Genomic DNA, 27,424 nt, shown 5'->3' with positions numbered 1-27,424 from the left:
CCTGCCCCCTCCAGAAGTTTACTTACAAACTTCAGCAGAGGAGCTGTGTCATATACATAGGGAACAATAACATAAAGCAAGATAAACCCACCACCAAATGAGATATTAAGACAACATGTTTTCCAAGAGACAGGAACATCACAGAAGACTTCAGAAAGGAAGGCAGAAGTATTTAAGGATAGCTATGCTTTCATTAGGCAGAAACACAAGTGAAACAGTAACAGTTGACATTTACTGAGCTCTTACCATGAGATGTACTAATCACTTTTCATGTAACAACATATTTAATCCTTACAGCCACTTCAGGAGGTAGGCATTAATACTATCCTCATTTTATAGATCTAAAAACAAACAAAACTAAGGCTTAAAGGAGTTAAGTATCTTGCCCAAGGAGACAAGGTAGATTTTTTAAGACCACAATTTTTGAAGCTCCTCCCATCAAGAGGTGGAGTCTATTTCCTCATCCTTGAATCTGGACTCACACTGCGATTTGCTTTGACCAACAGAATATAGGGGAAGGAATGTTGTGGAAATTCTGAACCTTGGCCTCAAGAGCGCTTGCAGCTTCTGCCCTGGCCTTTTCTAGACCACTTCTGAATTATGGGAAAAAGTCAGGGGTAAAAGACTATGGGGAGAAAGAAGCTCAGCCATCTCTGTCATTCCAGCTGTCCTGCTGAGGCCCCATGAGTGATTAAGTCATCAGGGACAAGCCTCCCACTAACCTACCAGGAGGCACAGTCTCTTCTTCTATCAAATGTCTCCCTCAGACAAAGGAACCCTGATCCCTGGTTTTCTTGTCTTATGCCACTAACCTCGAAATGCCTCAGAATCTTACATCTGCCAAGATCCAGTTAAAAAAGAACCTGGTAGAGTGATTCTCACACTTCTCCACGGACACACCTGAAGCGCATGGGACAGTGACCATAAATCAAGGTATGAGACAACCTAGGGGAGCCACCTACAGTAACACACAATAAGAAATTTATTTTTAGAATTCATTCATATTTTGTATTCTATTTTATACTACACTGCACCTATGTATGTTTGTTTACAGAGATAGGGTCTCGCTCTGTCACCCAGGTTGGAGTGCAGTCGTGTGATCACAGCTCACTGCGGCCTTGACTTCCCGGGCTCAAGTGATCCTCCCACCCCAGCCTGGGACTGCAGGCAAGCACCACCACGCCCAGCTAATTTTTAAATTTTTTTGTAGAGACAAGAGTCTTGTCATCTTCCCCAGGCTAGTCTCAAACTCCTGGGCTCAAGCGATACTCCCACTTTGGCATCCCAAAGAGTTGGGATCACAGGCATGAGCCACTGTGCCCCTCCCCTATGTTTGTTTTAACAGGAAAAAAAAAATGTTTATCTTCAAATACATCACTAAAATTGATACTTCAGGAAAATGTACCATGGTTACTTTGTAGCTTCCACTACACCCTGGCACATCCTAGGACTATCTTAACCTCAGTTTGAATAGCAAGGATCTAGTGGAAAAACATAGACTTTGGTGTCAGAAATGTCATTTTGTACAGATAAAATGGCACTTTATCAATGGACAACTCAAAACTCTAAATTTTACTCAAAAGATGTTTCCTATAAGGTTGAAGAACTGTTAAGTATAAACCACACTAAACTATAAAGTTCTAAGCACAAGTTAGAATAAAATACTGTTATTCAGCTGTTATAAAACAATCTGTATTTTCAAAGTGTTTTGAAATAATGTTTATGTGCTAGCAATAGCTGTGAAACTTCAAACAACCTAACCACCCACCACCCCCAAAACTTCAAACCTGCCAACATTTCCAGCTGTTACAAGAAATCTGCCAGTTCGGTATAATGTAGCCCCTAAATTATTTTTCCAATGGGTGTTGTCTCTCTGACATAATAGATTTGACTGACACTTGTGAAAATAAACAATTTTACGTTTTACTTTAAGATCTCGGGTCAAAATGTTTACTAGTTTTACCTAAACTGAAGAATATAAATAATGCCAAAAGAACTAGACTGTTTCTCAATGTGAAATTACCGGTTTAGGAGCTTAAGCTGTAACTAGCACTCAATTGTCTACCAAATATTCATTCATTGGTTTCATTCATTTGACAAATATTTATAAGGCACTTACTACATGCTGGGCACCAAAGATACAATGCTGAGCAAAAATAAAGACTTTTGGCCATTGCCTTCATGGATCTTCTGAGGGTGGACCCAGTAGATAGAATTTTAAATTCTTTTTTTTTTTTTTTTTGAGACGGAGTTTTGCTCTTGTTGCCCAGGCTGGAATGCAATGGTGCGATCTCAGCTCACAACCTCCGCCTCCCAGGTTCAAGCGATTCTCCTGCCTCAGCCTCCCTAGTAGCTGAGATTATAGGTGCCCGCCACCACGCCCAGCTAATTTTTTTGTATTTTTAGTAGAGATGGAGTTTCACTATGTTGGGCAGGCTGGTCTCAAACTCCTGACCTCAGGCGATCCACCCACCTCAGCCTCCCAAAGTGCTGGGGTTACAGGCATGAGCCACTGCGCCTGGCTTAAATTCTTGCCCCTTTCTGTTGTCCCCTACCCTTGAGTGTGGGTGGAATCTGACTTGCTTCTTTCTGGCCAATAAAACATGGCAAAGGTGATGGGACAGTCATTTCCTTGATTACTTTCCATTATCTAAGACTCCATCTTAGCCACCTGAAGAGAGCAATTCTAAGCCACAGAGGTCTTCTTGCCGGCCTTGAAGAAGCAAACAGCTATGTTATGGAACTACACATGGCAAGGACCTGAGAGCAGCCTCTAGGAGCTGAAAATGGTCCCGGCCAACCACTAGCAAGAGAAGGAGGATCTTAGTCATATCACCGCAAGGAAATGAATTCCACTACCCAACCTGAGAGAGCTTGGAAGATCTTTCCCTAGTGAGCCTCCAGATGAGCTATATAGCCAGCTGACACCTTAATTTCATCCCTTTAGGAGCATGAACACAAAACTCAGCTGAAGCCATGACTCCTGACTCACCGTGAAATCATAAATTCATATCGTTTTAAGCAGATAAGTTTGTGGTAATTTGTCATGCAGCAAAAGAAAATGAATTCAGCATAGTGAAGGAAAATAAGCCTATACCCCTTCACATATAACACATAAGGCTCTCTAAAATGCAATTTCACTACCTCTTCCCTCCCCATCTTGCAACTTCCAGGACTGCACTGAATATGTGCTGGCCTTTGGTAATGCTGCTCCTTTATTTCAGGTGTACCCTTCTCCAATACAAATCTTATTCTTGTAAGTCCAACAGAAGTATCTCATCCTTGGTAAACCCTTCTGTATCACCCAGAGTCCAACCTATTTTAATAGCATTTTATTTCTACCATCATTACAGTGAGTCATATGAATATCATTTTTAAGGAACCAACAATTTTAAATTTACCCAATTCTAGATTCATAAATATGGTTACTTCATTAAGGTATAAATCTCTCCCCAAATCATTTGTGAAATTGTTACAGATCCCATCAACAATAATGTAATGGTTCAAATGGAAGCCGGTTTTTCTTCCTGGGAGACATTTAAGCAATCAATATCTGGAGATAGTTTCAGTTGTTACAACTAGAGATGGCTGCTATTAGTAGCCAGTGGGTAGATGCCAGTGACGCTAGTAAACATGGTACAATGCACAAGGCAGCATCCACAACAAAAAATTATACCTCCCCAAATATCAATATGAATAATGCCAAGCTTGAAAAACCCCACAATAATGTGAGGTTTGAAGCCACTAAATTTGTGGTAATTTTCAACTCCCTCGAAACTGTTTTGTTTATACTGAAACTAAACTATAGAACTTTGCTACTAAAATCTATGCTTAAACCTTCTAAGGGCTAAAAAAGTTCAAGTCTGTTTTCTGAAATTTTAGTCTACCCTAAGGAGCGCCAAAGCCCAAACAACTACAATAAAGACAAGTTGCATTCCGTAAGACTTAGCCCTTGGTCTGAGAAGCCTTTTCACCCTTCTTCCCCTGACTACCTCCTAACATATTATTCAAAATCCAGCTCAACGGTAGCCTTAACTTCCTGGGCTCAGGCGATCCTCCCAACTTGGCCTCTCAGGTAGCTGGGACTACAAGCATGCACTACCACACCCGGCTAATTTTTTGCAGAGACAAGGTCTCACCATGCTGCCCAGACTGGTCTTGAATTCCTGGATTCCAGCGATCCTCCCCCTCGGCCTCCCAGGGCGTTGGGATTACAGACCTGAGCCACCGCACCCGGCTTGCTCCCTCCATGTGCCCATTTCACTGCACTTAGTTCCTAGTTCTACCAAATAATTAACCCGGCACACTGCCTGTTAGTAAGGTGCTAAGTGTTTGTTGATTTTACTCATTCAACAAATGTTTACTGAATGCCTACTATGTGCCAGGCACTGTTCTAGATGCAGAAAACACAGCAGAGAAGGCAAAGTCCTGCCCTCATGGCAGGACAAAGAAGTAAATTATATAGTGAGTTAGAAGTGCCATGAAGAAAAATAGCACAGAGAAAGAAATGGATAATGCTAGGTGGAGCCGTGAGTTGCAACAGTAAATGAAATAGTCAAGGAATGCCTCACTTAAGTGACATCTGACTTAACACCTGAAGGAGGTGAGAGAACAAGCCATGTAGACACTCCAGGGAATAGGTCTGCCAAGCAGAGGGGAACATGCCTCACACTGCTCAAGGAGCAGCAAGGAGTCCGCCAAGGAGCAAGTAGTAGATAATAAGATCTGAAAGACTGGGGTGAGTCTGTAGGGCCTTACACGCCATCCCAAGGCCTTTAGCTTTTACTCCAAGTGAAATGAGGGGTCACTGGAGGATTGTGAATGATCTGTCTCACATTTAAAAGAATCTCCCTGGTTGCCATGTTAAGGAATGAATGAATTAAAGAACAAATAAAAGATCGCAAACAAATCACATTGGCATTTCTTTTTAAATAATCTGTTTACATGTTGGTTTTCTCTTCTAAACTTCTAAACTCTCAAGACACTATCTTACCCATCACTATGCTGCCAGTTTCTAGTATATGTGGATGGCATTCAATAAGAGCTCATTGTGGAATGAATAGACAACAGGTGCATCTTTCTTGTTCCCAAGGGGCTGTCCCGTGAGTTTACCAAAAAGGACCCCCATCCATGCTGCTGGTTTAATAGATAGGTCTCCCATTACAATCTAAGATTTATTTTCCTTCTATCAGCTCCTCAGCATTTGAAGTTTGCTCAAACAAGTGGAAGAATTCAACAGAGTAATGTTTCCACTTACCTGGTCTTCAGGGTAACCACATATCAATTAAGAAAAGCAGCCAGTGCAGTGGCTCATGCCTGTAATCCCAGCACTTTGGGAAGCTGAGGTGGGCAGAACACAAGGTCAGGAGATCGAGACCATCCTGGCTAACACGGTGAAACCCCGTCTCTACTAAAAATACAAAAATAAAATTAGCCAGGTGTGGTGGTGGTGGGCGCCTGTACTCCCAGGCTGAGCCGGGAGAATGGCATGAACCTGGGAGGCGGAGCTTGCAGTGAACCGAGATAGCGCCACTGCACTCCAGCCCGGGCAAAAGAATGAGACTCTGTCTCAAAAAAAAAAAAGAAAGAAAAAGAAAAAAGAATAAAAAAAAAGAAAGAAAGAAAAGCAACACACTTTACCACAAAGATCACTCAGGAAACCTAAATTCCAGGGACCTAACTACACGGCCTTGGACAAGTGACTTCTTTAAACCTCGTGTGTTCTTACGTCTGTTAAATAGCATGGCTGAACTATATGAAGGGCCTTTCAGCTCTTAAATTCCATTCCAGTCACTTGTGTGGAGGAGGAAAAGGAGGATGTGACTGGGAGAGGTTTATCCTGGAGCCCATCTAAAAGGTTTTGGGTGTTTTTGCTTCACATTGTTTTCCCTCGACCAGAATTTCATTGCATGTTTGACCTCTACCACACCTGTGCCATAATTCAAACTCAGAGGTACGAGGAATCTCTTTTTTGACAAAGAATTGTAATAGTATCAAGATATTGCCGGTACGCTCTCTACAAAGGTAAACCATGTTGACTGATTTGAACAGGCATTATTGCCGTTTTTGTGTTTTGTTTTGGTTTTTTTTTTTTGAGAGACAGAGTCTTGATCTGTTGCCCAGGCTGAAGTGCAGGAGCATGATCTCAGCTCACTGCAACCTCTGCCTCCCACGTTCAAGTGATTCTCCTGCCTCAGCCTCCCAAGTAGCTGGGACTACAGGTGCCACCACCACGCCCGGCTAATTTTTCTATGTTTAGTAGAGCCAGGGTTTCACCATGTTGGCAAGGCTGGTCTCGAACTCCTGACCTCAGGTGATCCGCCCGCCTCAGCCTCCCAAAGTGCTGGGATTACAGGCCTGAGCCACCATGCCCATCTTTTTTTTTTTTTTTTTTTTTTAATGCTAGTATATAAACTGGTTCCAATAACTACAAGAGTTAAAGTTGATAAACAATACAGTTATCTTCAGAGTGTTATCATAAAAGAAACTAATATTAACAGAAAATGAAAATGGCACAGATTATAAAAAGGCACAGTGTTTTGCCACATCTAGAGTTCCACGTTGCTGTCACAGGCTATGGATTAGTGACATCTGCTATGGATTAGTTAACAGTTGTCACTGTTAAAGAGACTAGCTATGGGATGACTTTAGGAGAGTCAGTGCTTCCGACTGTTTCCTCTACAGTGAAATAGCCATAATATGTGTCCTATTATCCACTTCACAGTGATGCTGCTATAAAACAAAATAGAGGCTGGGCACAGTAGCTCATGCCTATAAATCCCAGCATTTTGAGAGGCAGAGACAGAAGAATCACTTAAGGCGGGGAGTTTGAGACCAGCCTGGGCAACAGAGCAAGACCCCACCTATACAAAAAAAAAAAAAAAAATGTAAAAATTAACCAGGCATGGGGGCACATGCCTGTAGTTCTATCTACACAGGAGGCTGAGATGGGAGAATCACTTGAGCCCAGTAGTTCAAGGTTACAGTGAGCATGATTGAGCCACTGTACTTCAGCCTGGGCAACAGAGTGAGACCCTCTCTCTTAAATTTTTTAAAAAGGATATTTACAGAAAGCTAAAAAGCACGACATAAATCTAAGATGTAATATTACTGACTTTTCCTATTCTAGCTATATCTTTTTGGAAGGAAAATAAATAAGCTGTCAACTATCAAACTCATTAATTCAACTCCTGATGAACAAAAGACAGCAACAAGATAATCTAAACCAGCAGATAATCCTCAAACTACTTTTATGTGACTTTGAATGGTGCTTTGTATTTTCACTTGAATAGAGCTTTCATAATCTCAATAAATGATAATGGCTATTATTGTTACTATTAACAAAACTGTGTTAACTTTGCTAGGTATTTTCTCAGAACCTTCTAGACTATCTCATTTTTTTTTCTTTTTTTTTTTGAGACGGAGTTTTGCTCTTGTCATCCAGGCTAGATTGCAATGGTGCAGTCTCGGCTCACTGCAACCTCCACCTCCCAGGTTCAAGCGATTCTCCTACCTCAGCCTCCTAAGTAACTGGGATTACAGCCACCCACCACCACACCCTGCTAATTCTGTATTTTTAGTAGAGACCGGGTTTCACCATGTTGGCCAAGCTGGTCTTGAACCCCTGAACTCAGGTGATCTGCCGGCCTCGGCCTCCCAAAGTACGGGGATTACAGGCATGAACCACCATGCCCAGCTAGACTATCTCATTTTTTAAATCACCACAGTGTACCAAACATGAGGATAATGCAACAGAACTGGCTTCATTCTGCTTATAATACTATAATTAGGGTGAGAATGTTCCACAACATACAATTTAAATCGAATAATCAATTCTCAGCCCAGACATGGTGGCTCATGCCTGTAATCCCAACACTTTGGGAGGCAGAGATGGGCGGATTGCTTGAGCACAGGAGTTCAAGACTAGCCTAGGCAACATGGCAAAACCCCATCTCTACAAAAAAATACAAAAATTAGCTGGCCGTAAGACCCTCATCTCTTAAAAACAAAATAAAGGCACTTTTGCCATTCACAAAGCTTTGAGGTAGATTCTATTATTCTTCATGTTCTATAAATCAGTAAACTTCGGCACAAACTTGCCCAAGGCCACGCAACTAGTAAGAGGTGGAGTCAGGATAGCCTGGCTCCAGAATCCTGCTCCCAATCACTACAATACGCTGTCTCACATTTCCAGCTTAAGCTCACTTCATCTTAATCTTCTTACTCCACTCCTTACACACAAGTCTAGGTATGGGTATACAGAGACTTATCAGTTCATTCAATAAGCATGACTACATACTACACGCTGAGGGTTAGGCATATAAAGTGCTAAGTCATAGTCCCTATTCCCAAGAGGCTTACAGTCAAGCAAGGGGTTAAAGACAAGTATACAAATGGCCACAATAAAGAACAGGCCAGCCGGGCGCGGTGGCTCACGCCTGTAATCCCAGCACTTTGGGAGGCCGAGGTGGGCAGATCACGAAGTCAGGAGATAGAGAACATCCTGGCTAACATGGTGAAACCCCATCTCTACTAAAAATACAAAAAATTAGCCGGGCGTGGTGGCGGGCGCCTGTAGTCCCAGCTACTCAGGAGGCTGAGGCAGAAGAATGGCGTGAACCCGGGAGGCAGAGCTTGCAGTGGGCTGAGATCGCCACTCCACTCCAGCCTGGGCGACAGAGTGAGACTCCATTTCGAAAAAAAAAAAAAAAAAAAACAGGCCAGGCACAGTGGCTCACGCCTATAATCCCTGCACTTTGGGAGGCTTAAGGAGGCAGGTCACCTGAGGTCAGGAGTTCAAGACCAGCCTGGCCAACATGATGAAACCTCATCTCTACAAAAAATTAGCTGGGCATGGTGGTGGGTGCCTGTAATCCCAGCTACTCAGGAGGCTGAGGCGTGAGAATCAGTTGAACCCGGGAGGTGGAGGTTGCAGTGAGCCATGATCGCACCACTGCACTCCAGCCTGGGCGACAGAGTAAGACTCCATCTCAAAAAAAAAAAAAAAGAAGAAGAATGAGAGCAATGCTAGAGGAGTCTATAACAATGTACTACGGGCCAGGCGCGGTGGCTCACGCCTGTAATCCCAGAACTTTGAGAGGCCGAGGTGGGCGGGTCACCTGAGGTCAAGAGTTCAAGACCAGCCTGGCCAACATGGTGAAACCCCATCTCTACTAAAAAAATACAAAATTAGTCGGGCATTGTTGTAGGCGCCCGTAATCCCAACTACTCAGGAGGCTGAGGCAGGAGAATTGCTTGAACCCAGGAGGTGGAGGCTACAGTGAGCCTAGATTGCGCCATTGCACTCCAGCCTGGGCTACAAGAGCAAAAGTCCATCTCAAAGAAACAATGTACTATGGAGACATAAAGAAAAAATATCTAAATGAGACTGGCTACTCAGACAAGGCTTCACAGAAGAGACTAAGATCACAATAATGGAAGAAGTCATTTCCAACTTAGCCACCTTAATAGTTAAAAAAAAGAGAGAGAGCTGGCAATTAAACCATCTATAATCCTGGCTCCTTGATCAGAAACTTCAGAAGTTTCAGAAATGCTTAAAACAAAAACATCAGGCCATGTGTGAGTTATTGCAGAAGCAAAGAAAAGATAACTACCCTTTGCAGTGGAGGAAGCCAAGGGAATGGCAGAAGTTGAGAGAGGGTGCATAGGAGAGGCTGAAAGCAAACAATCTTCGGACTGCCTGGCTTCAAACCTGGAAGTGGCATTCGTGGTGGGACCTTGAGAAAGTAACAACTTCTGTGTCTATTTCCTCATCTGTAAATGGAAGTAAGTTCAGTGCCTACCTCATAGGATTGTTGTGAGGACTGAATGAATTAATACATGTTATGTGCTTCAGTGCCTGACCCATGGTAAGCACCATTACAACTCTTTACTATTATTATTGCTATTATTCCCTGGTCTAAGATGAATCTTCAAAGATGAGAAATTGGAAGGTTCAAAGAGGGGGTAAAAGGCAACATTCGAGGTAGAAGACACAGCATCAGACAAGGCACTGAAGCAAGAAACAGCAGAACAACATGTATTTAGTAACTAAAATTACACAGAGTTCAAAGTTGCTGACTAGCATTACAGAGAGACTTCCTCAAAACAGAAGACTAGTTATAAAGCTGTGAAGATAGCCCAGAGATGATGAAATCTGAAGGCAGTGAAAGATGGTTGCACGAATTCAAGAAACACTCACAAAATATTTAAGAGATAAAAACTGGTAGAGGCTGGGCGCAGTGGCTCACGCCTGTAATCCCAGCACTGTGGGAGGCCGAGGTGGGTGGATCGCGAGGTCAGGAGAATGAGACCATCCTGGCTAAGACGGTGAAACCCCGTCTCTACTAAAAATAGAAAAAATTAGCCGGGCGTGGTGGCGGGCGCCTGTAGTCCCAGCTACTTGGGAGGCTGAGGCAGGAGAATGGCGTGAACCTGGGAGGCAGAGCTTCCAGTGAGCCGAGATCGCGCCACTGCACTCCAGCCTGGGTGACAGAGCAAGACTCCGTCTCAAAAACAAAACAAAACAAAACAAAACTGGTAGAACTCGGTGACTGAGTGAATGTGGAGGATTAAGAAGGGGGAAGTTTATGGCTTGCATGATAGTGCCAACAAATAAAACCATAAACTCAAAAGCAGAAACAGATTATCAGGTAGTGGGGAGATGAGGAGTTATGTTTCAGACACAATGAGCGGGCTTCAGATGTCTATGGATTACCCAAATAGAGATCCATCAAAACACAAACCTGAGAGCCCAGGAGAAAGGTCTGAGCAAACTTGGGAGACATCAACATGTAAGTGACAGGTAAATCCATAGATGTGAATTTTGCCCAGGGAGAATATGTAAGAAGAACAGTAACCTAGGGATAAAACCAAGGAACAGCAATAGTTAAAGGGTAGCCTGAAGGAAAAACAAAAAACAGAAGCTGGAAAAAAAAAGTCAATCTTTGGCTAGATCCTGAAGTTAGCTATCCATGCTGTGTAAACTCATGAATTTATAAGCTATTACTTTCTTCACTTTCCCCTCACCTCGCATTTCCTAGTAAGAAGTTCACTGCTGGACTGTAAAGTCCTTGAGAGGAAAGGGCATTTGACTTCCTATCACTAATGCCCAATATATATGCCTGGTACCCACATGCTTGTAGAATGAACCTGGCTGAACAGAGAAAAATGGATCATTTCCCACCTATTTAAACAAAAGTCTTGTGGAATTCCTAGAGCCTAGGGCTGCTTCCAGCCCAGAGCAGAGAAATACAGAACCTGAGGAGAATAGAAGCAGAAAGGAGGCTGACCTTATGCATTGTTGGAGGAAATGTAAAATAATGCAGCTGCTTTGAAAAACAGCCTGGTAGTTTCTCAAAATGTTAAACAGAGCGTTACCATATGACCCAGCAACTCCACTCCTAGGAATATACCCAAGAGAACTAAAAACATATGTTCACACGAAAATTTGTATACAAATGTTCACAGTAGTATTCATAATAACCAAAAGGTAGAAATAACCCAAATGTCCATCAACTGATGAACAGATAAACAAAATGTGGTACAGACATACAATGGAATATTATTTGGCAATAAAAAGGAATGAAGTACTGATCCATGCTACAACACAGATGAACCTTGAAAATTATTACATTACATCAAAGGCCACAAACTGTCAATTCTTTGTATATGAAAGGTTCGGAACAGGCAAATCCATAGAGACAGAAAGTAGATTAATGGTTGCCAGCAGCAGGAGGAGGAAAAGTGGAGTGACTATTAATGAATATGAGATTTCTTTCTGAGGTGACAAAAATGTTCTGGAATTAGTTAATAGTGACAGTTATACAACTTTGTGAATATCCTAAGAGTCATTAAATTGTACATTTTAGAGGCGTGAATTTTATGGTATGCGAATTATATCTCAATTTTTAAAAAAGAAAGGGGATAGAAACACAGGAAGGCTAGAATCCATGCTACATCCTAGATTTTTTCTAATTCAGGTGATTCCAAAACAAGGATACCAACAAAGTACCTAATAAGCAGAATTGGCAACAGTAACCATAAACATTTTTAAACAATCTGTAATATAAGTTGATTACATCAAATAGACATCAAATTCCTCATGCAAAAATGGCAGTTTCCAAGTCTTCTCTTCTGGGGAAAAAGAGAACTGTCATATACCTTAGTGACCTGTGTAAAGGTAACTAACCTACATTTCTAGTTGAAGGAGGTTAATCCTAGTACCAGAAATCCCATCAGAACTTCTGGCTTTGCTGAAGCAAACCCTCACACACTGGAGCAGTTTCTCCTACCAGAGCACGACACAACATTCTAATCCACACCAGGGGATCCGCATGAGAAGCCCCTTATAATATTTTTATATTAAGAAAACAGGCCGGGCACAGTGGCTTACTCCTGTAATCCCAGCACTTTGGGAGGCCGAGGCAGGCGGATCACCTGATGTCAGGAGTTTGAGACCAGCCTGGCCAACATGGTGAAACCCCGTCTCTACTAAAAATACAAAAAACTAGCCAAGCGTGGTGGCACGCACCTGTAATCCCAGCTACTCGGGCAGCTGAGGCAGGAGAATCGCTTGAACCCAAGAGGCAGAGGTTGCAGTGAGCCAAGATCATGCCATTGCACTCCAGCTCAAGTAACAAGAGCGAAATTCCGCCTCAAAAAATATATATATATACACACACACACATACACGTATATATACACACACATATACACATATATACACACATATATACACATATACACACACATATACACGTATACACACACATATATACATATACACACATATATACATACACACACATATATACACGTATATACACACACATATACACGTATACACACATATATACGTATATATACACACATATACACGTATATATACACACATATATACACACACATATATACACATATATACACACATATATACACGTATATATACACACATATATACACGTATATACACACATATATACACGTATATATACACACACATATATACACGTATATATACACATATACACGTATATATATACACACACATATATACACACACATATACACACACACATATATACACACATATACACACACACACACACACACATACACACATATATATATAGTTGGCCGGGCATAGGGGCTCACACCTGTAAACCCAGCACTTTGGGAGGCAGAGGAGGAAGTTCCCTTGAGCCCAGGAGTTCAAGTACAGCCTGGGCACTATAGCAAGACACCTTCTCTGTTATTTGTATTAAAAATTTTTTTTAATTTTTAAAAATTTTTTAGGTTGGGCACGGTGGCTCATGCTTGTAATCCCAGCACTCTGGGAGGCCGAGGCAGGTAGATCACCTGAGGTCAGGAGTTCGAGACCAGCCTGGCCAACATGGTGAAACTCCATCTTTACTAAACTACAAAAATTAGCCAGGTGTGGTGGTGCACACCCGTAATCTCAGCTACTTGGGAGGCTGAGGCAGGAGAACTGCTTGAACTCAGGAGGCAGAGGTTTCAGTAAGCCAAGATGGTGCCATCACACTCCAGCCTGGGAAACAGAGCAAGACTCCATTTCCAAAAAAAAAAAAGTTTTAAGAAAATTACGGCTATAAAACAAATGCAGTTCTTCATAACTGTAGGGAAAAAGGACTTAAGCACACATGCATTTACTACAATTTGAATGCCGATACCAATACGATCAAAAGAAGCTAAACTACTACCTCAGTGGGAATGGTGCTCTTAACATTGTTCTGAAACTCCTAATTTCCTTAACTAAAAAAAGGCAGAAAAGTATGCATAATGCAAATTACAAACACTACAGAGAAAATGTATGGAAATCGTTTTCCCCGCCCCCTCTCCCAAAAGAATGTTAGACACACTTTATAGAAACCGTGCTTACTCCAAATAGCTCACCAAGTGAAGGTTACTGTGAATATTTCAAATTCCGTAAGCCCCTCAGTACTGCAAAGACTGTGGGAAGGGAATGTTCCAAGCACAGACTAATGGACAGAAGGTACAAATGAAATAAGCCCTGATGCATGACTATCTAATGAAGTCTAAACTGAAGACCCAATATATTTGTTCTGAAGTTATTAACCAAGCTTCAGTTTCTTAAATACATTCAAAACATTTAGCATATTCTTATAAGTCCCAAGTATAAATGACAGAGGTCTGTCATTGAAGATAATAAAAATAATTTATTTTGCCTAGTTTAGGATAGATAAATCTCTATCATAGTTCAGACTTAAGTTTTTGTATTTTGAATTTTTTATACCAACAATGTGAATTCTTATTGTGTTTGTTGCCTGTGTTAACAATAATACAAGTTATAACAACTTGGAATTTTTATTTTAATTTTGGGGATGTGTCTGTATTTTAACTCAGCAACTTTAATCCAGTGATCAAAGCTTCATTCGCTTGTAAACTGTTTCTCAGGTAAACTGAATTGCCCCATACCAGCATCTTAAGCAAATAAATAAGTACAAAACAGGCAGAGATTATAAATTAGAGCAGACAAACCTGTATCTCGCCCCACGCCAGTAAAGAGCATTCTATCAATATAGTGAAATGCTAATCTCCTAATTAACAACCTAATTAGGTAATTATGGCTTTGCAGAGGGATGCCGAAATGAAATATGACAACATGGTCACCTCTTTATATGGCACCTGTGGGCCTTTTCAGCTGTCATTGCAAAGAGTGCAATATCAATTTGAACAGATGACAAAGTGCTGTCATTTTTCATTCTGATAATATACAGAATGCTTTGGATAGAAGTAGTTTACAAAAGAAACATCTTGCCTGATATTTTCCTAATTTAAATATGCTCAAATACTTCGGTAAATTTTTTGCATTGTACATAAGAGAATCAGTATGCACATTTTTATATTGTACATAAGAGAATCAGTATGCGCATTTGAAAAAAACAAACCTAACTGGCCATCATGCTTAACTGTACAAGCTGAAACTATTTCTTTTCTTTTTTTTTTTTTTTTGAGACGGAGTTTCACCATTGTTGCCCAGCCTGGAATGCAATGGCGCAATCTTGGCTCACTGCAACCTCCACCTCCCGGGTTCAATTGCTTCTCCTGCCTCAGCCACCTGAGTAGCTGGGATTATAGGCATGTGCCATCACACCCGGCTAATTTTGTATTTTTAGTAGAGACGGGGTTTCTACATGTTGGTCAGGCTGGTCTCGAACTCCCAACCTCAGGTGATCCACCTGCCTCAGCCTCCCAAAGTGTTGGGATTACTGTGCCCAGCCTGAAACTATTTCAATTATAAAGTATATGATAATTAGAAAAGAGTAAAAGGCAACAATTCATCATATTTTAACACTCATATTTTTACTAACTACTGCTATCAGAAAAACTGAAATCCAAACAAATGTGATCTTCAATCTTCTTCTCACAAAATAAAAAAAGTGAGACAGACATTCACATTTGTTAAAATAAATTAAAACAGACCAGGCCTGGCCAGATGCAGTGGTTCATGCTTACAATCCCAACAATTTGGGAGGCCGTGGTAGTGCATGCCTGTAGTCCCAGCTGCTGGGGAGGATGAGGTGGGAGGATCGCTTGAGTCCAGGAAGTTGAGGCTGCAGTGAGCCGTGATCGTGCCACTGCACTCCAGCCTGGTCAATAGAGCAAGAACCCTGTCTCGAAAAAAAAACAAACAAAAAAAACAACAAACAAACAAACAAATAAAACAACAACAACAACAAAACAAAAAAATCAGACCTGGTCTGAAAAATTCAAGCAGACAAAACTAGTTAGGCCTTATAAATGACCTTAACCTTGTTTGATTTGCAAACATAGGCAAAACTTGAGATATGTCTTATAAATGCATATATGAAAAAAAAACAAAAAACCTTAAGCTTATCTAGTCAGAAGCAGCCAACAAACTTATGTAACTGAGGACTTTCCAATGGTAGTGATCAACTGTATAACTAATCAATCAAATCTTTTGTTTTACTTCCACAGTCTTCCTACAAAAGCTTCCCCCGCTTACTTTCCCTCAATGGAGCCCCAGAATCACTTCTGATTTGAAGCTGCCCAATTCATGAATCGCTGTTTGTGCAAATAAACTCTAAAATCTTATGCCTCAGTTTACCTTAACACACATAATTTTCCATACCAAAAAATCACTTCCCAATACGTAAGCATTCATCTCACTATCTCTATCTACCAAAGGCCAACCTCAACTCAGAGATAGGAGTGGACTCCCTCTGAAAGTAAAGACGGAGCTGTCACAGGCCTACTCGTTGTCCCTGTGGCCACTGAAGAGGTGACGGTAGCACCGGGATAATGATACCACCAATACGAATACAACTCTTCTTCCAGAATACTGTCTTAAATAGGACTTTTGAGGGAAAAGAAGGCTTACCTGGGAATAGTAACATCATTTATGTCAGGACATATGAAACCATGTTCTAAGTGCAAAATAAAAGAGGTGAAAACTAACTTGAAAATACAATCCATTTACAACTTCACAATCACCTGCATTAGTGAAAACTATTGGTTAAAATGATGGTCACTGACTCTACTCATATTTGTTAATATCAATTTTAAACTATGATTTATTTTTAAATAATTTGTTTATCAAAGAACATTTCTAAAACTGAGAAAAACATCAAGTCTTATAATCTCACCACCTATTTCTTTTCTTTGCATACATGTTTGACATAATTGGGACCATACTTTATAGAGTGTCATATCCTTTTTTCACTTATTATATGGTTAGCATATTAGTATGTCACTAAAATTCTTCTGAACATCTAAGATGACTGTATATTATTTCCATTCTATGAATTTTCCATGATTTCTCTAATTTTTATTGAACATTAAGGTTCTAATTTTTGCTATAGTAAATACTGCTGCAGTGAACATCTTTGAACACGAATATCTTTCGACATCTCTGATTTCTTTAATAAAGATTCCTAGAAATGGAATTACAAGCTCAAAAGGCATGCATAACTTTTTTTAAAAGCTTGTTAATAAATACTGCCAAAGTGCTTTCCAGAAAAGTTTTACTCATTTACATTCCCACTATCAATATGAGTAACCATCTTACCATCTTACCACCAATCTTTATTATCAATGAGTATTAGTATTTTCATCAAATCCTTAAGCTTCATATCATAACACTATACCTATAATCAAACACTCTCACAATATAATCAATAATAACTTTCTGTAAACATTAAGTTTAAATGAAGGCAAAGGGCCATAATTAATGACAGTCCCAAGACAGGGCCAGTCCCAATATCCAAATCCAGAGCAGCATGGAAAAGTGACCCCCCCCCCGACAAAAAAAAAGTTAGTGCTTTTCAGTACTCTGAGTCAAAACAAAGGTCAAGTCCTAGTTTTGCTACTCGCGCATGCGCGTTCTCACTCTCTCTACACGTATATACAAAAAGTATATATACACACACATATGTGTATATATATGCATGTGTATATATATATTCCATCTCAAAATAGATAAATACATAATATATAAATATATATAATAAATACATAATATATATAAAATATATATAAATATATATATAATATATATATTTTTTGAGATGGAGTTTCACTCTTGTCGCCCAGGCTGGAGTGCAATGGCGCAATCTTGGCTCATGGCAACCTCCGACTCCCGGGTTCAAGCAATTCTCCTGCCTCAGCCTCCCGAGTAACTGGGACTATAGGTGTGTGTGTGCCACCACGCCTGGCAAATTTTTGTATTTTTAGTAGAGACAGGGTTTCGCCATGTTGGCCAGGCTGGTCTCGAACTCCTGACCTCAGGTGATCCACCTGCCTCAGCCTCCCAGAGTGCTGGGATTGCAGGCATGAGCCACCGCACCCGGCCCGGTAGCTCTATATTTTTATTAATAATTACATTACTTCTCTAAGCTTCAGTTTCGGCATTTGTAAAATGGGGACGGGGATAACATAATATCCCTTTTCTAACAAAGGGCAGTTACAGGCACAAAAAAGATAATATAAACACTTGGAAGTGTTTCTTGTTACTCAGCAGATCAATTCACATAATAGCTTAAAAACAGCATCCTAAAGTCCTTCTCTCAATACAGTATGTAGGTGCACTAATTTACAAAACACAACAGAAATTAACAAATTTCATGATCCAGACATGAAAATGAGTCTCACTCTTTTATGACCACTCCATCAAATCATTGCTTATTACATCATATTAACATCCTGAATGTCTTATGCCCTGAATGCCATTAGAGGTTGGCATCCCTTATCTAAAATGCTTGGGACCAGAAGTGTTTCAGACTCTGGATTTTCTTTGAATTTTGGAATATTTTCATATATATCATGCAGCATCCTGGGGATGAGACACAAGTCTAAACACGCAATTCACTTATATTTCATATACACTTTACACACATAGCCTGAAGGTAATTTTATACTAACTTTTTTTTTCTTTTTTGAGGCAGGGTCTCCCTCTGTCATCCAGGCTGGAGTGCAGGAGCACAATCATGGCTCCCTGCAGCCTTGACACCCCGGGCTCAAACGATCCTCCTGCCTCGGCCTCCCAAGTAGCTGGGACTACAGGCACACACCACCACACCAAGCTAATTGTTTTGATTTTTAGTAGAGACAAGGTCTTGCTGTGTTGCCCAGGCTAGTCTCTAACTCCTGAACTCAAGCAATCCTCCCACCTGGGCCTCCCAGGATTGCTGGTTATGAGCCACCTCACCCAGCCAGTATTTTTAATAATTTTATGCATGAAATAAAGTTTTAACTGCAACCTGTCACATGAGGTCAGGCATAGAATTTTCCAATTGTGGCATCATGTCAGTTCGAAAAGTTTTGAATTTTGAAGGATTTTTGATTTTGATTTTTTTTTTTTTTTTGAGACAGTCTTGCTCTTTTGCCCAGGCTGGAGTACAGTGGTGCGATCATGGCTCACAGCAGCCTCAGCCCCCTGGGCTCAAGCAATCCTCCCACCTCAGCCTGGAACTACAGATGTGCGCCACCATGCCTGGCTAATATTTTTGTAGAGACAGGGTTTCATTATTTTGCCCAGGCTGCTCTTGAACTCCCAAGCTCAAGCAATCCACTCATCTTGGCCTCCCAAAGTGCTGGGATTAAAGGTGTGAGCCAGCAAATCTGGCCCAGATTTTGAATATTTTGAGTAGGGATGCTCAGCCTGGACCTGCATCTCTCCAGAAGCATTACAGTACTTACAAGGTACTTACATATATTGTTTCATTTAGTCTTCACTAAGGACTATGTGAGATTGGCATTACTGTCCCCATTTTGCAGACTGTCCAGCTTACAGACTGACAAAGCCAATAATCAAATCCAAGCGGGTCTGCCCAAAGCCCCATGTCACACTGCTTAAAATTCAAGTCTGCACTTCAGTTCTTCGTTAGTCTCCTTTATGTCAGTAACTAAGGTTCAGATTAAATACTCGCTTTATTTTCAAAAGAAAACCATTCCTTCAAACAATTTTCTACCAATTTCTCTGCTGAAATGGTACTTATTTATAACACAGTACCTTAAAGGTCCATAAGGAACTGGAAAATGTTATTTTTTTGAAGTTTTACACATTCAGTACACTTTGCATCAATAATAAAAGTATATTCATAAAAGTATACTCACGTATAGGATATTAAGAATCTAACACTGCATATATTTAGGCATAAATGTGACATAATATTCCACTTATTTCACAAGCAATTACTATAACTTAATTCCAATAGTTATTCTAATACCTTCTTGTTCTTTCTAGAATTTCAGGTTTGTTTTTTAAGTGGTTTCTCCCATTTTTCTCACTTTCAATTACATAAAACTGTATTCTACTTTCAGTCCAAATTTTGTGTTGCCTATATTAAATCCATTTCCCCAATATATCTAGACTGCTGCCAACTAGAGTTAATAAATTTTGAATGACTGCTCAGGATTTATTCTCTTTATTTTTATATTCTGTTATTTCCTTATACAATAGAGTATGAATGAAAACAAGTATCTACAAGACCAGTATTTCTTCAATTTTCACCTTGTGAAAGCTGGGTATTAAAATAAAAATAAATTAAACTCTTGGGGTGGGAACTCCCTGACCATATTTCTCTCACTGTGCTGGGTGTCTCTACGCCCCCTTTCAATCTTGAGTACATATAGTCAATAGGCACTGCATGCACTGGGGGAGCACCTGGCCCATCAAGGGCCTTTCCCAGAGGAAGTAATGAATAAAGAACAGATGAAGAGCTGAGTAGTGGTTCCTGACCTGCCAGCAAGAGCGGAGGGGCAGCATTTTAGATTTGAGTCATCTCCACTGGAGTCTGCCAGTAATCAGTTGTGTGACTTTAAGCATATCAATTAGAAACAGAAAGCTTGGCATCCCGAAAAGAAAACCATTCCTTCAATTTTCTACCAATTTCTCTGCTGAAATGGTACTTATTTGTAACACAGTACCTTAAAATGAGTCCGCAGGGAACTGGAAAATGTTATTTTTTTGAAGTTTTACACATTCAGTATACTTTGCATCAGTAATAAAAGTATATTAGTAAAAGTATACTCAAGTATAGGATATTACGAATTGAATTTCAGCAAGACTTGAATTTTACTCCTCATTATTTATCCAAAAAGGAAAAAAGATCCGAGGATTTGTAAGTGACGTGACCAAACTCCAAAGGCTGTTAGCGGTATCCGCATATTCAGGATGCAAATCACTCTCTAGTCAACTGCACTTGCTACTAAACTGTGATTCACTGGCTGTTAGTGGTATCCGCATATTCAGGATGCATCACCCTCTCTAGTCAACTGCTCTTTCCACTAAACTGTGATTCACAGGGTGCCGATTTCTTCATCTCAAGAGGTGATGATTACCCCCTTTGTAATACTACCTATCTCATAGGACTATGAAGACTAAAGAAAATAAGGTATACAAGAGCATTTAACAAATTTACCATACCACTTCATACTATTGTGGAGAGGGCCAAGAGACAAGAAATCTGGTAGCATTTAAAGTGCTAAGAGCACAAAACAGAAGTGTTATAAGGTCATCTCACCAGCCAGATCTATACTTTAGCTTGATTATACAATAAAAGCATTGACCTTGCCACTCTCCAAAACTATCAGTGCAAGCTACAATGCCCCCTCACACTGGCAATTTACCATGAGATTTCTAATCAATAATCAAAACATTGTATTGTATACTTCCTGCTCTGAACACCAGGTACCAAAATTTCAGCAGCCAGGTAGGTTGAAGTTCACAATCAGGCAGCCTAGAATTACACTCAGCCCACAAATATGTTTTGATCAACATAATTTTTAATGGCAAATTTTTAAACTAAATACATTAAAATCCACGACATGCAGTGGCTCACACCTGTAATCCCAACAATTTGGGAGGCCATGGCAGGAGTATCGTTTGAAGGCAGGAGTTCAAGACCAGCCTAGGCAACATAGATAGACACCATCTCTACAAAATTTTTTTAAAAATTAGGCCGGGCGCAGTGGCTCACGCCTGTAGTCCCAGCACTTTGGGAGGCCAAGGCAGGTGGATCACCTGAGGTCGGGAGTTCGAGACCAGCCTGACCAACACGCAGAAACCCCGCCTCTACTAAAAATACAAAATTAGCCAGGCGTGGTGGCGCATGCCTGTAATCCCAGCTACTCAGGAGGCTGAGGCAGGAGAATTGCTTGAACCCAGGAGGTGGAGGTTGCAGTGAGTCAAGATCGCGCCATTGCACTCCAGCCTGGGCAACAAGAGCGAAACTCCTTCACACACAAAAAATAAAAGCAACAACTAGCTAGTACACGGCCGGATGCAATGGCTCACCCCTGTAATCCCAGCACTTTGAGAGCCTGAAGCAGGCGGATCACTTGAGGTCAAGAGTTCAAGACCAGCCTGGCCAACATGGCAAAACCCTGTCTCTACTAAAAATACAAAAATTAGCTGGGCGTGGTGATGGGCACCTGTAGTCCCAGCTACTCAGGAGGCTGAGGCAAGAGAATCGCTTGAACCCGGGAGGCGGACATTGCAGTGAGCCAAGGTCATGCCACTGCACTCCAGCCTGGGCAACAAGAGCGAGACTTTGTCTCAAAAAAAGAAAAAAAAAAAAAAAAAAAACTAGCTACACATAGTGGCATGCGCCTGTAGTCCTAGCTACTGGGGAGGCAGAGGTGGGAGGATCACTTGAGCCCAGAATTCAAGGCTGTAGTGAGCTATTACCACGAAACTGCACTCTAGCCTGATAGGACGATACCCTGTCTCTAAAAGTTAAATAAATAAATAAGAATAAATTAAAATCCAGATTTCCAGCATCTTTTCCAAAGAGTGTCAAAAGATCCAAGGACACTGGGCCCACTTCCTCACATGGCAACAAGCAAGTGGAGCTGAGCAGCAACTGCTCCCTTTAGTTTGGGCCCGTGCTCTCCAGTTCATCAAGGCCCAGCCTACTCATCCTAGTACATAACAGGCATCGGACTTGGAGACCACTGAGGAAGATGCTCAAACAGAACAATAATAATAATTTAATGAAGATTTGTTTACTCTTTTTTGGCCAGTTTTTTGTGGCTCTATCACACATTAGCTCTGTGACTCTTAAGTAACATATTTAACCACTAAGCCTCTTAAATTTAACACAAGCTGAAATATGCTGACTTCTGAGTCAAAAAACTTCACAAAAACTTCGAACTCACAGAAACAAGTCAGGGCACCTCCCATAGGGAAAAAACGTAATGTGGCCACGAATGGTGGCTCACGCCTGTAATCCCAGCACTTTGAGAGCCCGAGGCAGGCAGATCACTTGAGGTCAGGAGTTCGAGACCAGCCTGGCCAACACAGCAAAACCCCGTTTCTACTAAAAACACAAAAATTGGCCAGGCATGGTGGCACCTGCCTATAGTCCCAGCTACCTGGGAGGCTGAGGCACGAGAATCTCTTGAACCCAGGAGGCAGAGGTTGCAGTCAGCCAAGATCATGCCACTGCACTCCACCCTGGGTGATAGAGCAAGACTGTCTCAAAAAAAAAAAAAAAAAAAGTAATGTGACAGAAGTCCTTGTCATATAATAATTTGACATCTACGACTGCGTCCTTAACAGTAAGGCCTATACATCAGAATAACAGATTGCCAGCAAATTATCTTAGGCTGAATCATATAAATCCACTCAACTGCAAAAGTTTCTGAAGTCTTCAGATATAAGTCAATAAGCAAAACAAGCTCCCCCACCAAAAAAGAAAAACATTTAAAGTAACAGATAAGGCTATGAGCTCCTTTAGTGCAGAGGCCACTTCCATTCCTCGTGATCCCTCCTGTCTCACAATGACTGGCACACTGAAGCTACAGCTCAAGGGCAAGTTTCTCTCTGAAGCCTTTCCAGAGGGTCCGCATCCACATCACAAAGAACAAGCAACATGGTGTAGTAATGAAGAGTGCAGATCTCAGTGTTCAGCAGATAATCCCCTCTATCTTACAGCTCTACCAGCAGCATAAACTCAAGGAAGTTATTCAAGGTCTCTGTGCCCCAGTTTCCTCATCTGTAAAATCAGGATGCTAATAACACCTTCTCACACAAGAAAAAAATGAGATAAAGCATTTAACATCACACCAGCAGAGTAAGTACTCATTACCTACCATCATCAGTGTTTCCTTCTCAGTGTTCTATGGTACCCCCTGGGGACTTCTACCTTAGAACCCACAGTACTTTATTATAGTTCACCTGCACATACACAGACATCTCCTCTACTAGAATGTCAATAACCTCAGGATAGGGACCCAATTTTACTTCTTTTTGTATCCCCAAGGTCTAACATTTTGCTTGGCACTGCTGAAATGAATCATAGATCCTCGAGTATTTATTAACTGGAAAAGTTATTAGCAGAAACTGGAATTTACCTCCCTTGCCTGGTACTCAAGCCCTCACTGACTCTGACCCCTACCGCCCCTCCAACTTTACGTCCTTGTACCCTGCTAAAAGCAGCAATGACTTGCATGACTCAGGCTGTAAACTCACTCACCAGTCTAAAACCATGCCTCAAGCATTATACCTTTGTATCTTATAGCTATTTATTTCGGGGGACTTTACCACGTACCAGGCCCTTTATCCCCATTAGTTCAATAAATATTCACAACACTCCATGTGGTCAATATTATTCCCTAACCCAACCCCTAGTTGAAGAAAGTGATGCTTGGAGTTATGTGTCGAAGGTCACATATCCTGTAAGAACAGGGACCAGGAATTGAATCCAGAGCCCATGCCTATTTTCTATAGACTGTCTTCTCTGCTCATATTCAAAGCCGAGCTAACTAACCTACCTGCCATCTCCTTGCCTTGGAAGAGCACAGTCTTTACATTTAAAAGATTTCTGTACCATTCATTTTAACATTCATATGTTTTGTCCTATATAACTTTTTGTTTCAATATGTACTTGCATAAAAAGAGAGAGATGATGTGAGAAAAAGGCAAGACATGTAATGGAAAAAGCACAGATTTAGGCATCAGACAGACCTGGGTTTGAATCCTGGCTCTGTCTCGTACCAGCTGTGTAATTTATTATGGGTCTTCCTAATCTGTAAATTGAGGTTAAAATGATTAAACAATAGAAACCCCTATATAATACCCAAATACTCAAAGTTTAGTTTACCTCAAATTATGAAGCATTACCTGGCCACATCCCATCCCTCAAAGGTGAATAACCCATTCCCCTCCCGCACTACCACTGTCACAAGAACTCTCAATGTACTTATCACGGTGTTAGAATTATTCATTTCCCTTATCTCTCTTTCACTAAATTGAGCTCCCTGGCAGCAAAGACTGAATCTTATATTTATCTCTAATTGCCTAGCATGGTACCTGGCATATATATACATATCCATATTCAGTAAACATTTGCTAAGTTAAATAATTGTAGATAAAAATGAGCGCCTATAGAATTCTAGAGGAAAAATCATTTCCAGGTGGGGTTGTCCTGAATTGGTTGGGTGAGGCCAACTCAGCTGAGCCGTGGGAAGCGTCTCAATAGATTGAAAGAGAAAAGGGGAAACCTAGGCAAGGTAGGGAGAATGTTCTACAAAAATCAATGGAATAGGAAAGAACAAAAAAGATTAGAGATCCTACTTATTCAGAGTAATGGATCAAGATGGGGTAATTAAAGAAGGAGACCTTTTCAAGCATAACTGGAAAGGTAACCAGGAGCCAGATTAGGAGATGTAAGGGGGTGTAAGTGCAGTCTGGGACACACAGTAGTTGAAGGTAGGCATGAGCACACAGATGAATGGGAAAGGGCTACCAGCATGCCCCAAATCCCGCAGGTGTGTAAACTGAAAAACATGAAAACAATTATTGCTTCATCAAGAACTCTTTCCGTGTTTACTAGGTACCTTGTGTGGGCTCATAAAATATAAGGAATAAAACCCATATCTAGGCTTCTGCTCAAGTGGGTTTTAACATTACGGATCCACCCCTCCTGCTTGTCAGAGAATGAGAACGCTGCTTTTTTTAAACCAATGTGTCTCCATTTGACTCTTCACACCTGGGAAAGTTTTGAACTTTGCCGATTTGGGTTTATAACAACATGGTGCTTTGTACAGTGCCAGGTACTGTGGTGGGCTTCCAAAGTGACTTTCATTCATTCAAAAGGAAGTTTTAACCAATTTCTGAGTCAATTTGGGGGTCTCTGGTTAAAGTCATAATCTTGTTTACACTACAATCTCTTTTTCCCAGCCTTAAACAAATCTAAATGACTCCTTGCCACTCCCATAAACAAAGAATGAATCAAAGTTCCAGTAGCACTGTAGCTAGAAAAAAGTCTGTAAGGCTGTTAACCTCTTTAAGGGGGAGGGGGAGAAGGGACGCAAGGAAACAAGGACCATACAGTCAATGCTTGAAAACCTTGATTTTCACATTATGAAGACCAGGGCACCTAGATATTGCCAAGTGCAGGCCCAGAAACTGCCGGAGTCAACTACACCCCCCACCCCCACACTACCAGGTCAGCTGGCTTCTTTTCCCCTAAACCACACACCCGCCTCAGACTCCTGACAGCCTCCAGTTCTGGAAATGGCCAGGAAACGAACGCGCCCGGGCCACCTGAACAAGGGCCCGGCAGGCGGCCCGCCGGGTAGCGCTGAAACTGGAGGGGTGAGAGGGCCGCCAGGTGGGCAAGCTGGTGGGCTGACGGACGGGCGGGGAGCTGGCGGCTGGGGCAACCTTTACCTGAAGCTGCTTCCACACTACGGGCCGGGTCGGCCCCGGGACACGTTCCTGAAGGGAGGGCCCGGCTCCCCTACGCCTCCCGGCCCCTGCCCCGAGCTCTGCACTCTCAGGATCCACGGGGACCGGCGCTCCTCCCGGCCCGCTCAGCTGCCGCTTCCCGGGTTAGCCCTCATGCCCCTGCTGCTCGCCGCCGCCGGCCGGCCGAGCAGCAGCCCTATTACCCCGAGCCGCACACGACCCGGAACCACACCCCGGCGTTCCGGAAGTCCCCGACCGGGAAGGAGCCTCTGGCTGGGGACGTAGTGCGCAAGCCCCAGAGCTGAAAGCAAGGAGCGGTAGCTTCCCGCGGGGCGGGGCCGGGAGGGAGGCCGGGCGCATGCGCGCCGCTTCTCCAGTGCAGGGAAAGGCCTGGGTCGGAGACTGAGTTCTGGCAAGATGCGCCAGTGCCTGGACTTGCCTTGAGCAGGAATCAGTGTTAGGCTTCTCCATCGAATCTTCTTTCTCCTCATTTCCACGGAGAAAAGCCCTTAGTTCGTCCAGAAATGAGTGATGAGGCAGCTCAGCCTCTCTGAGAAAGACCTGGGTTCAAATGCCAGCTCTTATAACTTGCTGTGTGTCCTAGGATGTGACACTTCTCTCTGAGCCTCGGGTTTTCCCATCCAGGGCAATAGTTTCAACTTTAGAGTATATTGCTGTGGGAATCGAATGGGATGATGCTTGAAAAACACCCAGCATAGTGCCTGACACATAGTAAACATGCAGTCAATGTTAGTTATTTCTCTTATTATAATATCTGTAATATGGAGGTGACAATAATCTTCCTCAAGCCCTGCTGGGAGGTTTCCAGGAGATGTAGGAGGACTGGCACAGGGCAGAAGTTCAGTGTGTCTCATGCTGCTCCCTTCCTCTCTCACGGAGGAAATCAGTAGAGAAAGCCACGATGAAGGGGGAAAAAGGATTCAGGGAGTGCAGTGAGAGTGTTCTCCCACCTGAAAGATGCTTGAGGAAGTCTCTCAAAAACGCACCTTAGCAAAAGAAAAAACTCAAGGTTGAATTTCAGCCCTGAGGGACCCCTGCCCAATTTTAAACTCATTAATAAATATGCCATGGGGCCAGGCACGGTGGCTCACACCTGTAATCCCAGCACTTTGGGAGGCCGAGGAGGGCAGATCACTTGAGATCAGGAGTTTGAGACCAGCCTGGCCAACATGGTGAAACCCTGTCTCTACTAAAAATACAAAAATT

General features: G+C 41.9%; 1 protein-coding gene across 2 annotated transcripts in view; it reads right to left on the bottom strand.

The window, feature by feature from the left end:
* MAPKAP1 (MAPK associated protein 1) overlaps positions 1 to 26,445 on the bottom strand; it is a 265,297-nt gene extending 238,852 nt beyond the window's left edge. Inside the window, exon 1 of one of the 2 annotated variants that reach the window (XM_034929066.3) lies at positions 26,180 to 26,445. The gene's annotated coding sequence lies outside the window, so the exon portion shown is untranslated. The remainder of the gene's footprint in view (positions 1 to 26,179) is intronic. The other variant, XM_034929065.3, reaches the window with a different exon arrangement.
* Positions 26,446 to 27,424: the final 979 nt, after the last annotated feature.

Source organism: Pan paniscus, chromosome 11 (assembly GCF_029289425.2).
Source record: "Pan paniscus chromosome 11, NHGRI_mPanPan1-v2.0_pri, whole genome shotgun sequence".
Lineage (NCBI taxonomy): Eukaryota > Metazoa > Chordata > Mammalia > Primates > Hominidae > Pan > Pan paniscus.
The sequence above is the reverse complement of the archived record's forward strand: the minus strand, read 5'-3'. Positions and strand labels throughout refer to the sequence as shown.